Source organism: Dermacentor variabilis, chromosome 3, assembly GCF_050947875.1.
Source record: "Dermacentor variabilis isolate Ectoservices chromosome 3, ASM5094787v1, whole genome shotgun sequence".
NCBI classification, from domain to species: Eukaryota; Metazoa; Arthropoda; class Arachnida; order Ixodida; family Ixodidae; genus Dermacentor; species Dermacentor variabilis.
In genome coordinates, this window is record NC_134570.1 from 158,217,096 (window position 1) to 158,225,922 (window position 8,827).

Sequence of the window (8,827 nt, forward strand, 5' to 3'; positions counted from 1 at the left end):
TATGTCATTTGGACTGTGCTCGGCGCCTGCAACGTTCCAGCGCGTGATGGACACGGTTGTAGCAGGATTGAAGTGGCAGACCTGTCTTGTTTACTTGGATGACGTCGTCGTCTTCGCCGGAAATTTCGACGATCACCTTAAGCGGCTTGCGACAGTATTAGAGGCCATCAAGTCATCAGGGCTCACCCTGAAGCCGGAAAAGTGTCGCTTTGCTTACGATGAGCTTCTATTCCTAGGCCATGTCATCAGCAAATCTGGAGTGCGCCCCGACCCGCAGAAGACAGCTGCCATCGCAAAGTTCCCGCAGCCAATCGACAAGAAGGCAGTGCGCAGATTCCTTGGCATGTGTGCCTACTATAGGCGCTTTGTCAAGGACTTTTCGCGCATCGCGGAGCCGCTAATACATCTAACGAAATCTGATGTCGAGTTCAATTGGGAAACGCCGCAGGCCGACGCATTTCAAGAACTCAAACGACGCATGCAGTCGCCGCCGGTACTTGCACACTTCGACGAGGACGCCGATACTGAAATCCACACTGACGCCAGTAGCCTAGGCCTCGGTGCCGTCCTAGTCCAGAGGAAAGAAGGACTTGAACGGGTGATATCGTATGCTAGCCGGTCGCTGTCAAAAGCGGAAAGCAATTATTCTACGACTGAAAAGGAATGCCTCGCCATCATTTGGGCTAAAGCTAAATTCCGCCCTTACCTCTATGGCAGGCCATTCAAAGTCGTCAGCGACCACCACGCGTTGTGTTGGCTAGCTAACTTAAAGGACCCTTCAGGACGGCTGGCGCGGTGGAGCCTCAGACTACAAGAATATGACGTAACGGTAATATACAAGTCCGGAAGAAAACACTCCGACGCCGACTGCTTATCACGCGCCCCAATCGATCCCCCGCCGCAAGACGACGTGGACGACGACGCCTTCCTTGGGATAATAAGCGCGGAAGACTTCACTAAACAGCAACGAGCAGACCCGGAGCTAAAAGGCCTCGTCGAGTATTTGAAAGGGAACACCGACGTTGTCCCTAGGGCATTTAAGCGCGTGTTGTCTTCGTTCACGCTACGAAACAACCTGCTCGTGAAGAAGAACTTCTCACCAGTCCACGCCAGCTACCTTCTTGTGGTGCCGTCAGCGCTCCGTCCAGAAATACTGCATGCCCTACACGACGATCCAACCGCTGGGCACCTCGGATTCTCCCGGACGCTGTCGAGGATACAGGAAAAGTATTACTGGCCGCGTCTGACCGCCGACGTCGCCCGTTACGTCGAGACATGCAGAGACTGTCAACGACGCAAGACACCACCGACAAGGCCAGCAGGATTACTACAGCCGATCTAACCTCCTCGTCGACCATTCCAGCAGATTGGGATGGATTTGTTGGGGCCGTTTCCGATGTCAACATCCAGGAATAAGTGGATCATCGTGGCGACGGACTCTCTCACCCGCTTTGCTGAAACCAAAGCTCTACCAAAAGGCAGCGCAGCCGAAGTGGCGAAATTTTTCGTCGAGAACATCCTGCTGCGACATGGTGCGCCAGAAGTCCTCATCACCGACAGAGGAACGGCTTTTACAGCAGAGCTCACCCAAGCCATTCTGCAGTACAGCCAGACGAGCCACAGGAGGACAACTGCCTACCATCCGCAGACGAATGGTCTCACGGAGCGCCTGAACAAGACCCTCGCCGACATGCTAGCAATGTACGTCGACGTCGAGCACAAGACGTGGGACGCGGTCCTGCCGTATGTCACCTTCGCCTACAACACGGCGGTGCAAGAAACAACACAGATCACGCCATTCAAGTTGGTTTACGGCAGGAACCCGACGACGACGCTCGACGCCATGCTGCCGCACGTCACTGACGAGGAGAATCTTGACGTCGCTACCTATCTCCAGCGCGCCGAAGAAGCCCGACAGCTCGCCCGCCTACGGATCAAAACCCAGCAGCGTACCGACAGCCGACACTACAACCTCCGACGATGCTCCGTCGAGTACCAGCCCGGCGACCGTGTTTGGGTATGGACCCCGATACGCCGGCGAGGACTCAGTGAGAAGCTGCTGCGACGCTATTTCGGACCCTACAAGGTCATCCGACGTATTGGCGCACTGGACTATGAGGTCGTGCCAGACGGCATTTCGCACTCACAGCGGCGCCGCGCACGATCTGAAGTGGTCCACGTGGTGCGCCTTAAACCATTTTACGGACGCTGATGAACTTCCTTTAGTTTGTTGTTTTCTTTGCTACGAGTGCTTTTCTTTGTTACTTTCGTTTGTTTACAGCATCGGGTCGATGCTTTTTAAGAGGGGGTAATGACACGTGTACTTATCTTTATCGGGCAACTACGTTTCGCCGCTTAACAACTGTAATCCCACAGCGAGGGACGCGCCTGCATGTATCCGACGTTTCTGGAAAATTATCGACGCTTCTATCCGCGTGTCTGTTGTCGCCGAACCTTGTGTTATCAGATTTCATCGCGTGACACGAATGGTGTAGAACTTTGTGGAAGACACGCGGGTCCCATCAGTTAATCTGGAACATTCGACGACTGATCTATAAAAGCCGACGCGCTTGACCCGCTGATCATTTTTCCGACGATCGCCGACCGTGTTCGCCGCTATCGTTGTGCTATAAGTGTAGCCTGTTTTTGTGGGCACAGGTTCGCCCAATAAAAGCTAGTTTTGTATTCCACCGTATTGCTTCTTTCTTCACCGTCACTACCACGTGACAATATTGAGAGTGTTCTACAGGAGGTGGTAGATGTAATCGAGACTTATTTGGACCTGACGGGGTTAAGGTGCTCCCCCTCTAAGTCGGAGCTGTTGCTGTACAGTCCCACTAGAAGAGGACCCAAGCCAAGGGAATGGATACCCATGGAGAAGCTGAGCATTCAGCTTCGCACAAGAAATGGCAATCTCATACCTAGAAGATCAGGGTTTTGGGGATGCTGATTCAGTCGAATGGCGCGAACACGCTGACGATCCAGAAGATCATTGCCAAGACAGAAAATGCGGTACGCCTAGTGAAGAGGGTGGCCAACAGGCAGACGGGTTTGAAGGAGGATAGTTTGATTAGGCTTATGCACGCATTTGTATTGTGTCACTTTTTTTATGTGGCGGCCATGCACAAATGGGAACCGTCAGAGAAGGAGAAGCTCGACACGCAGATTAGGAAGATCACTAAGAAAGTGTTAGGAGTGCCTATGTGCACCAGCAACGACCGACTTCTCCAGCTGGGCAGTCATAATACATTGGATGAGATAGCTGAGGCTCAGGAGAGCACGCAGATGGTGCGTCTCACTATGACTAGCGCAGGTCGGCAGATTCTGAGAGAGTTAGGTGTTCCTCAGGAGAAGATTTCGCAGCTTCATGTCGGTATTCCCTTGAAGGTCCGTAAGCGGTATCACGTCAAGCCTGTTCCCAGGAACATGCATCCGGAGCGAAGTGTGGGCAAAAGAAAGGCTGGGGGGGCTTGCCTGCTGAGACTCATTTGTGATGAGAATCAGAAGGTTGGCTTCGTCGATGCTTCTTTTAACGAGAAGAGGAAGGCGTTTACCGTAGTGGTCGTGGACAATGAGGGCTGTGTCGTTAACGCTGCTACTGTGCGGACTGATAGGCCAGAGGTCGCAGAGCAAGCGGCTATTGCGCTCGCCCTGATTGACAGGCGCAGGCCTTTTGTAAGTAGGCCGTTAGGGCCTTTGAGAAGGGCTCGGTAGCTAAGGTTGCTTTTAAAATTATGCAGACCTGTGAGATCTCTCAACGCTACTTATGTTGGTTCCCTGCTCACCTTGGGATGATTGAGGGAGCCTCTCCGAATCTCAATGAGTCCGCTCATGAGGCAGCGCGAGATCTTATCCTCCGCTCTGCCCCGCGCCACGACGTTGCGGTACTCCCCGAGAACAGAGACTCCCCTTCCACATACAATGAGATCGCTAAGTATTAACTTCTTCATCGCAAGGTTTACGATTTGCCGCATCCTAAACTAAACATGGCTCAGACACTTCCATTACGCTTACTGCAGACTGGTACTTATCCTTGCCCACGGAGGCTGAACATGTTTTATCCTGAGACGTATACAGAGCCTTATTGCCAGGATTGTGGTGCTTTAGCCACGCTCGAACACATGCTCTAGTCTTGCGAAAAAATTGAAGACTCGGCGATCAAGGACGCGACCAGGTGGGAGGCTGCACTTCGCAACCCGGACCTGGATGAACAATTCTGGGCTGTCCAGCAGGCTCACGACGTGGCCGTGAGACTTGGCCTTCCGGTCCCGACGTGGGAGCAGCCCGCTTAGTGGTTAATTACTACTACTTGCAGGACCAAATAAAGTTTTTCATCCATCCATCCATCCACAAAGTTGAATTACGAAGGAACAGCGCCAACGAAGACGATCACAAGTGGGCATAACGACACAGGACTTGTGATCGTCTTCGTTGGCGCTGTTCCTTCGTAATTCAAGTATGCACCATCTAGCCCAAATGAATGTTGTCCTGATCCACAAAGTGTTCTGGCTTACACTTCATTTCAAAGAAGTTCATGTAAACCAAGTGATATTTCGGTATATTGATAAATCCATTAAATCGAAAACAATTCCAATACTCTTGCGAAGACATCACACGTTTCAACTTGGGACAGAGTAGCAGGCACCATCTGTTGAAGCTAATTCTGAGCCTGCAGCGCTAAGCCCAAGCTGGACTGAAGGACAGGCGCGCTTTTCTAAAGAGTGTGCGCGCGAGTATTGCAGTTCCACCGTGGATTTACATTGGACAGTTTTGCAAAATATGAAATCCGCCCCCCTCTCTTTTGAGCCAGCGTCGTAATGCGCTGATTGTAGCAATACAGGCGTCAACCACTTCAGTGAATTTTCAACACAACAGGTTTCCTGTGACATGTTTCTCACCATAACTTTCCCCAAACACTTTCTTAAATAGGGCAAGACGTTGACCTCGCTGCTCTGCTTCGAGGTTTTCAGCGCTATAGGCTCTATGAATATGTGTTCGGGAATGGAAAGCACTTCGTTAAACCAAGCATATGGTAAAATCGGTCTTCGATAAATCAATGTTTGACTGTATTCTATACTTTATTGCGACACTATAACCATTGCGCTTGATTTTGCTAAACTTGTGTTATTTGATCTCTGTCTTTTCTTTTTCCGCTCACTCTAATACATTTATGAAAAAAAGTAGCGGCGTAACCCATCTCACGATGACTGTCGATGGTAATGCGATTAGCATTCATGCAATGCCGTATTGCTGAAGCCGCGTCTATTTAAAATCTGCAGGGGTCTTTCTGAGACTCTCGTTACTTCAGCTACATGTGACGTACGTTGTTTCCGGTGTCGGCCCCGTTTGCTATGACACTCGCTTGTCAAGGTCACCCATGAACATGACGACACAGTGATGCAACGGAATGAAAAATAAAGAACGGCTTTGACGAAGCGACAAAGGCAGTGTGACGACGATGGCATGACAATGACATGACGTTTCTGAAAAGGTGGTAATATAACGACGCGACAATGGCGTGACGACGATGGCATTACAACAACTGGAAGACAAGGCTGAAACGACAATGATGGCAAGACCACCACGGCACGAGGACGAAGGTATGTGAGCGGATGCATAACAGCGACTGTCTGGCGACGATGGCATGGTACAGTGACATGAACACGATTGAATGACAACATGATTTTTACAGAATTATTAAGAATAAACGACGTCAATAGAACGCCAAAGCCGATTTGACGACGATGGTATAACGACAATGGGATGACGTCTCTGAAGTGATAACGATGGTAAAACGACCGCGTGACGAAGACGCACTGACGACATTGGCATGATAAGGGCTTTGTGACGATCGTGGCATGCCGATTGACGATATGACAAAGTGAGACTTACGATGAAGGAACGACCGCGAAGGCATCACGACAAAAGTATCACAAAAAAGTTGCGGGAGAATCCATCTCACGATCACTGTCAACAGTATTGCGTCAACGTTGAATCAATATATTGACACAACGTATTACTGCCGTCGAAACGAGTTATGTATGAAACGTGTATTGCAGTCCTATTTCACGCTTCCCTAACAATACTCCGAGACTGGAAGCGTGGTGCGCCGGTGCCTCCGAACACGAACTGTTCCCTCGCTTGCCGCCCACTTAGTATCACATCCTCAGTAACAGAAGTTGGCGAGAGGTTCTGCCCCTGGTGCGGCGACACACGCCCTACACTCTTTCACATCTCGTGGGGGTGCGGGGGCAAACGTCAACACTTAAAGACGCCTAGCCCGTCATTTGAACGGTGGGAGGTACAGCTGACTGGCGATAGCCTGGCGGAACAAGAAGCTCTCGTCCAGCAAGTACGTCGAGCAGCCATGGCCAGTGAGGTCCTGGAATAAGGACACCACCCACTCGACCTCAAGAGCAACGACCTCGATGGTCCAAATAAATGCTTTCTCTCTTTCTCTCTCTCTGGCGAGAGGTTAATTGAAGAGTGGCCCAAACCTAGTGCGTTTATGGCGCAGCTCGCTAAAACCGTTGGCGTGAAAGGCGTTCGTTTAAAGTGATACATACGCAATGCATTTGTGGCGCAGCCTCATAATGCGTCGGGCTGCTGCCTTTAAGCAACTCTTGTGACGTGGGCTCAGTTCCGCTCAGCATCGGAGAAATTCCAGGGATCTTTTTCGTCATTCTAGAGCAGCACATTTCCAGTGGCCCATACCTAGTTACCTCGGTAAGTTGACGTCAAAGAGGCTCAGTAAAGAGCGCGGCACACACCTAACACCTACCCAGTAAAACAACTTCACATGAAATAGGTTGATTCGAGACTAGCACAGACCGATTCGCCCATACCCTGTACACCAAGTTGGCCTCAAAGTTTCTTCGAACAGCGGTACATGCCGGCGTGAAAGAGGTTCGTTCAAGAGACCCACGTATGTACACATTGCCACATACTCAGTGGCCCAAGTTTGTCTGATGGTTGGTTTCGAGTTACCTCAGTACATTAGCCCGATGCGCTACCCATTCAACAACAGGCGATCCTGTGGTCCAGGTAGGCGGCTTGGGGTGTCCCTTCCTAGGGTAACCTTTAGTAAAAGGCGAAAGGTTAATTCGTGTCTGTTGGTGAGGAGAGCCCTAAGCAATTAATAACAGTTCACTGTGCAGAGCGGGGCATTCCAAATGACCCTCGCACTGTAACAACTCTAGCACTCCATTCGACGTAAATCATTTCTTACACCTGCTGAAATGCAAAATTGCATTTATGCCACCTAACGGGAGCAAGTTCTGTCTGTAGGTTCTTTAATTGAATCTTGTTGGAATCTTATAGCTGAGAGCGTAAATGTGAAAATAGATCCGACCACGGAGCATCACTGGTAGAATTTAATTCTGGGGTTTTACGTACCGAAACTACGACTTGATTATGAGCCACGTCGTAGTTATGGGCTCCGGATTAATTTTTACCACAAGGGGACTTTAACGTGCCTCCAATGCGCGGGACGCGGGCGTTTTTAAATTTAAACTCCATCGAAATGCGGTCGCCACCGCGGCCGAGATTTGATTCCGCGACCTCGTGCTTAGCAATGCCACACCATAGCCGCTAAGCCACCACGGTGGGGACAGACAGACAGACAGACAGACAGACAGACAGACAGACAGACAGACAGACAGACAGGCGGACGGACGGACGGACGGACGGACGGACGGACGGACGGACGGACAGACAGACAGACAGACAGACAGACAGACAGACAGACAGACACAGACAGACAGATAGATAGATAGATAGATAGATAGATAGATAGATAGATAGATAGATAGATAGATAGATAGATAAATAGATAGATAGATAGATAGATAGATAGATAGATAGATAGATAGATAGATAGATAGATAGATAGATAGATAGATAGATAGATAGATAGATAGATAGATAGATAGGCAGGTAGGCAGGCAAGCAGGCTCTAAACGCCTGAGGTAGGCAAAGAATGCTAATCCCGTTAAAGCCACATCCTTACGGCTGGGAAGAGAGAGATAAAGTTCGTTTACAGACTACATTAAAATAGGTTTCAGGGGTCCATTAGATTGTGATTGGTCCTCGCGGACCATTTTGCGTGATCGTCTTTGGCAGTTTCCTCCACACAATGACAATAGACAGTTTTAGAATGGTGTTTGTCGCCTTATATACGTTAGACTCATGGTGTAAGATATATCTTATCTTACACCGTCGTTAGACGTAAGCACCTTCGCGGGACTTTAGGGCGCGCGTCTTTTCAAGACTTGTTCTTCATTGTACGGGAACGGAAACGTAAGGAAGACGTTAAAAGACAGGGCGCCATCTGGTGCCTCGCGCCAAATGTATTCAATCCAAGACAATCCGTTAGCAACCATTCTGTCGTTGCTATGCGAACGCGTCTCGTTAGAACGATCTCAGAAATCGGAGACGCACTATGCGCTCATGATTAAAATGTGAGGTGAGTTTACAGGAAGCGAAAGTTCGTTTTAATAGTTAATGGTCGCTAAACTACATCAGCTCCTTTACCTAGATGATGCCACCCTCCTTTTAACAAGAAAGGAGCACCTCCAGCGCCGCACACATGTTCTCAAACCTCCGTGTGCGGTAACCTTCTCCCGCAGTCTTAACCGACCAGAGGAGGGCGCGCTTCGGAGGATCCGGGTCGAGGTTTCCCTCACTCCTGCCGAGATTTGGAAGTTGCCGCACTTTCGCCAGTTATATCCCCGCCCTGGGTGTCCAGTGTACAAGTCACGCAATGCTGAAGCCGATATCTACTACCTGCTGTGGGTTTGCCCTGCGTTGGAACCGACGAGGCTCCCGC

General features: G+C 50.0%; 1 pseudogene; it reads right to left on the minus strand.

Annotated features, from left to right (window-relative positions):
* Positions 1 to 7,020: 7,020 nt before the first annotated feature.
* LOC142576915 (U5 spliceosomal RNA) lies at positions 7,021 to 7,135 on the minus strand (annotated as a pseudogene).
* Positions 7,136 to 8,827: the final 1,692 nt, after the last annotated feature.